The sequence below is a fragment of the Lathyrus oleraceus genome, chromosome 2, assembly GCF_024323335.1.
Source record: "Lathyrus oleraceus cultivar Zhongwan6 chromosome 2, CAAS_Psat_ZW6_1.0, whole genome shotgun sequence".
Classification (NCBI taxonomy): domain Eukaryota; kingdom Viridiplantae; phylum Streptophyta; class Magnoliopsida; order Fabales; family Fabaceae; genus Lathyrus; species Lathyrus oleraceus.
Window position 1 is genome coordinate 375,311,761 of NC_066580.1, and position 6,498 is coordinate 375,318,258.

Below are 6,498 nucleotides of genomic sequence, written 5' to 3' on the forward strand. Positions count from 1 at the left end.
AATGCCAACTTGCAGGGACTTACAATTGCAACCTCACATACAATCAAATGCATCAAGCAAAGAGATGAGTGGCCAATGTGATGGTCTTATACTCACTTCCATATCATAGGAGCAATGGCCAATGAATGGTCTTACAATTGTCCTCAATGGGTAGACAGCAATGATAATGTCACAAAGACAAATGAGATGATTATGTATTGATGAGCAATAAATGATGATAAATGCATAGAGCACACAAGCAAGCATGTGTATATAAAGCAAGCAATCAATGAAGTCAATCAGCACACACTATAACCATACAATGAGGCTCACACAAAGGGTTAGGCACTGAGGCCAACTGGAATAGGGTCAAAAGTTGCTCTTAACCTTGCCATTGAGAGGCTAAGGTGAAGCAGGTGAAAGGAGATGAGGGGTGTGCCTCATTGCTCTTATCCCTGATCAGGGAGAGCATATCAGAAAGTGTGGGAGTTCAGAAAGTAGGAACTCTTTCCACATTATTGACTCGATAGATCTTGGGTTTTTATCTCAATGCTACAACCATGTAATGGGAGCAAGGAGAGGACTCACTGAATAGTAGGGGATAGGCTACTTATCCCTTTGATCTACCAATTGCCTTATTTGAAGGACTTTTCCTGCTTGGGACAATTTTAAACACACACAGGCATTGCCTCTTAAGGAGGACTTCAGACAGTTTGCCCGGTCAAATAACAGACCGGGTCTCCAGACTACATAAAGAAAAAGTAATTATACCTCAAAGCAAATTGCTAAATAGCAAAGCAAATCAAGTTCAAAGAACCTAAGCAACTAAAAAGGTACCTGAAAAAGTCAAACTAATCAGTAAACAGTTCAACAGTTTAAATCAAAAGGAATGGATAAACAGTCCACACAGAGGGACCAAGGTGCATAGCACAAGACTCAAGTCACATGAGTCAACCTACAAAACAAGGGTTAGCACATGATATATATAATCCAACTCAATCAAATTTGAATGATCTTTGAGGCATTGGTGCTTAACCTGAAACATTAACTCAATTGTAAGCTCAAAAGACCACTAGGACTAGCCTAGGGTCAAAGATGAAAGAAAAGGTCAAAACAGCAAAGAAAAGTCAACCCAATTCATGTTCAAACATTTAAGAAGCTATCTCAATTGGATCCACACTCATATCATGCATCATTGTCATTTTATGGACCAAAGAAGTCAAAACATGGCAAAAGGAAGCACAAATAGGTCAACAGCAAGACCAAGCTCAAAAGCAAACATAATCAATCCCAAAAATTATGAAATAATTCATACTCAATCACAATCCATAACATAGCATGAATATGAAATTTCAGCTCAATTGGATCATGGGAAGATAGTCAATTAAAATCAGGAAGTCAACACAAATTTTAGGTGTGCACAAAGAAGGTCAACAAACATGTATCAACTTCAAAAAATCATAACAAATTGGAAACAGATGAGAAATGGATGGGATCAACACCAATGCAAAGCTCAAGATGTCTAGTATGCACATATGAAATTTCATGATCATACAATAAGGCATGAGGATTTCCCAAAGGATTTGGCAACATGTATCACACAAAGTCAACAATTGACTAGGCAGGGAAGAAAAATCACAAACAAATGGGAAATGGCATGATTAATTCCAGGAAATTTCACACATCAACTAGACACATAAGAGATGGATCATGCAAAATTTCACATTATTTGGAGGTCAGGAAGCATGTGAACAAAAATCATGAAAATGCGCATCATTGGTGTGACACAAATTGTCACACCTTACTTCAGAAAATCATATCTAGCAAACCACCAATGATAAATGCACAAACTCCACATGAAAACAAAGGTACATGAGTCTAGTTTTACCACAAAAAATTTCAGAACCAAAGGATGCATCATGATCATTTCACAAAAGGAATGGCAAAAGGTATCAAATGAGCATACATATTAAGAACCCTAGAGCCAAATAAAATCCAGCCAGCCAAAAATTCAATAAAAATCATGATTAAATAATAGACATTCTTGTGAAAATGATGGAGAAAATCTCATGATTTTTGGAGTTGAAATGAATGAGAAATTAATTTTGGAAGTTGATGAATAATTGTAGCAACATGAGCAAAATAGCATGGAAAGATGGTCAAACATGTTGACTGAATGGCATTTAAGTAAATAAGCGCCTCATTTAACTAAGCGCTGCGTTTTGGCCAAACCAGCGAAATGTTTTGATTGGTCAGTTCCCAATGGAACAGTGACGCGGACCAATGGATGTTCAAGTTCTGGGTTCAAAAACCCTTAGGGTTTTAGCAGCATGGCTTCATCATTTTCATCAAGAATCATCATCAATCGACATTCAAACATCATGGTAAACAGCATGGCAATGACACAATATGTTCATGCAACATCTAAACAGCCATAAACCAAACATATTCATGTGAATTTTCTGGGTTCTAGGGTTTCAACAGCAACAGTGTTCATCTTCAAACTCAGCAAAATCGAGCATAAACAAATCACCCAGAAACAGAAAATGAACATGGCAATCGACTCAGCATAACAAGCATATGCATAATATAGCATCCATTATTATTAATTTGAACACACAAAAGAGAAATCAACCAAAACAAGTTTGAACATAAACATGCAAACTCAGATTTCTCAGCCATAGCATATTCATTTCAAGAGATTCAACTTGCAATGTGTTCAGCATACAAAGAACTACAAGATACATAGCATGATTTGGAGAAAGAAGAGATTCGAAACTTTACTTGGTTTTGAAGAAAAGTGAGATGCAGTGGTGGTTTGAGTGATGTAGCTCGAAACAGATGCTCACAATGCTTGGAGATGTTGAATGATGAAGCTCTTTCAGCTCAAGAATGCTTAAACATGTCCAACTCTCGATTTGCCATGGAAGGTGTCTTGGAGAAACAGAACAAGAAGGGGCTGCACAGGTGGAGTTTTCTGGTTCAATATGCTCCCAAATGTTGATTAAATGATGAAGGAACCAAGAATGCTCCAGGGTTTTTGATGATTCGAGCAGAAAATTCAATGGTGTCAAAATGGAAAAATGAGAGAGTGAACTTTTTCTGATCGTGGCTGCTGTGATTCTAGGGTTCAAATGAGCAGAAAATGACTTTATATAGTCTGTTTATCCTTGCTAATGGAAGTGTTAAGCTTGATTACCACTAATGAAGCCAAATGCCAAAATTGCTAAGTTTGACATAAGCTGTACATGGAGGTGTGGCTGCACGATTTTGGGCTTGGGAAACAGGCTGTACATGACCAATATATTTGCTGTTTTGTGTTTGCTGATGGAGTGATAAACTTGTTTTGTTTAAAAGGACAAAAATGCATCATTTGCCAATTTCCAAAATATGCACATGGAGGTATAAGTTCTGCATGATTTGGGCCTTAAAACATGTCTCAAATAACACACCAAACATTTCCCAATTGGCCAAATGGTGTGAAAAGCCTTAATTCAAAAAGTCAATGGTTGGTCAAACTTGAAATGAATAAAGTCAAGGCCAAAAATGCCATTTTGATTGGTAAGGTTTTGGTTCATGAAATTTATATTTTTGGAAAGAGGAGGAAAAATGTGGTTTGTAGGAAAAAACCCCACCAAATTTGGCCTTATGGTTCATGAGATATGGCTTGTTGAAGTTCACAAATTTTTGAAATTGAATTGATCATATCTTGCAAACCACACATGGGATTTGAGAGTTCTTTGACTTTTTGAAAATGGGAGAACAAGATCTTCAACTTTCATGTTGGGAAAAAATTCATTTGAAGCTTGTATCATGATGTAAGTTGAGGATCAAGAAGTTTCCATTTTTGGCAGTTAAAATTACAGGTCCACTTTCTATTTTGGGAAATTTCTGATTTTACTTCAAATTCTTCCATGATGAGGTTTGACATGATATATGAGGCTTGTATATGCATGAATGAGCTCCTTCAAATCAATTCCATCCATCAAATCACTGATTAAATCCACAGTTGACCAAGTTTGACTTTTCTAGGGTTTTGGATGATTGAACCTCTTCTGATGAATTCCAAACCCTAATTCCTTGAGAAATTGACTTCAAATGGTGTCCCAAGATATATGAACTCTTGATTATTGATCATGGTGCCCAAATTCTGTAAGAATGGCCATCATCCACTGCTTTGACTGACTGTTGACTGTCTTTGACCTAATTGCTGATGATTGCTTCAACTGCAATCAACAAGGTTAAACTAACAATATTTTTGTACTTTGGAATGATAAACATATGAAAAGCAAAGATATACAAATGCAAAGCATGCTTGGTGATCAAGAATCAACCCACAAGGCAAACTACCCACTAGGAGGGGACTAAGGCATGCAATGATCCTTGAGGCCATGATATGATATGATATGGGCCATGAGGGATCTTAGGGCCAAAATTGGGGTCTTACAAACACCATATCAAATGGGAGACAACCATGCAGGGGGATCAAATACAAATAGCTGCTCAGAAACCATGACAGAAATCTGACTGGGAGCGAATCTAATGGCGATTGGTGGGGAAACCAAAGCTCTGCCGAAATCATGCGAACTGCTGGAACGAATGTCCGCACTCAGCTGGGGAACAATCATAAACTCTGCTGGGGATAACAGCGAATTAACCGTCTGGGGAAAACAAAAAACATCGGGTGTTAAACATGTTGCCGAGGGTGAAAGAGTAATCGCACCTACTGCTTTGGGGAGAACCAATACTGCTTCGCATTTAGGGCTTACTGCTTTCGAACCACTATTAATATTCCTTTTAAATGAAATTGATTGCTTAAAATTAATGCTTTTGTATGCTTAAGAAAACATGCTTAAAATTTTAATTTTCAAAATGATCATAATAAAATTTAAAACTATTTGGCTGAATTAAATAAGAGTAGAAATAATTGGATAAAAGCTCAACTTTATTTAATAGAATGGTAGTCTGTAAATGACAAGACTCCATAGATCTTATCAAAAATTGAAAATGGTAATTTACATGAAAAGGGGTTACATCGAATACAATAATCACTAATCCTTCTACCATCTCCTGATATCCACTATGCTCTTAGCTGCCATCGGGGATTAGAATATGACAATGTGCTCAGAAAATATTCAAAAATGAAGACCAGCAGGATGCAGTTACTTGCCATAATCCCTAATTTTTGCACAAATTTCCCCAAGGTGGGGTGCTCAATTTATCGGGATAATTCTTTTTATTTTATGTCTCTAACTTTTGCCTGGATCTCCCTTTCGGGTTTTTAATCCACCGAGACGCTCATTTTTGCCTAAGCCTCCCTTTCGGGTTTTTAACTTAGCAAGTTGTTCTTTTCTTTTTAGGTGAAGTATTTCTTGACTGCATCAGCATTCAAAGGATGAGTGAACTCTTCACCATCCATATTTGTAAGAATCAAAGCACCGCCTGAAAAGCCTTTCTTAACAACATATGGGCCTTCATAGTTAGGAGTCCATTTGCCCCTAGAATCTGGTTTGAAAGATAAAATCTTCTTGAGCACAAGGTCACCTTCTCTGAATACACGAGGTCTGACCTTCTTGTCAAATGCTTTGTTTATTCTGTGCTGATACAACTGACCATGACACATGGCAGTCAACCTCTTCTCTTCAATCAAATTCAACTGATCATACCTGGTTTGACACCATTCAGCCTCAGTCAACTTGGCTTCCATTAAGACACGTAATGATGGGATCTCAACCTCTACGGGGAGCACAACTTCCATACCATATACAAGAGAGAAGGGGGTTGCCCATGTTGAAGTGCGGACGGATGTACGATACCCATGCAAAGCAAATGGGAGCATCTCATGCCAATCCTTGTACGTTACAACCATCTTCGGAATGATTTTCTTGATGTTCTTATTTGCAACTTCAACAACCTCATTCATCTTAGGTATGTAGGGAGAAGAATTATGATGTGCAATCTTGAAGTCTTTGCAAAGAACTTCCAGCATATTGTTATTCAAGTTCGATCCATTATCAGTAATGATCTTACTTAGCACACCATACCGGCATATAATCTGATTTTTGATAAACCTCACAATAACTTGCTTGGTTATATTCGCATACGATGCCGCTTCAACCCATTTTATGAAGTAGTCAATAGCCACCAAAATGAAACGATGTCCATTCGACGCTTTGGGCTCAATCATGCCAATCATATCAATTCCCCACATGGAGAAAGGCCACGGGGAGGAAATGACATTCAATAGTGTCGGAGGAACATGAATCTTATCTACATAAATTTGACACTTGTGGCATTTCTTCACAAACTTGCAACAGTCAGAGTCCATTGTCAGCCAATAGTAACCTGCTCTCAACATCTTTTTCGCCATTGCATGTCCATTGGAATGAGTACCAAAGGAACCTTCACGGACTTCAGTCATCAACATGTCTGCTTCGTGTCTATCCACGCATCTAAGCAGAACCATATCGAATTTTCTCTTGTATAACACATCACCATTCAGGTAGATTTTGCCGACTA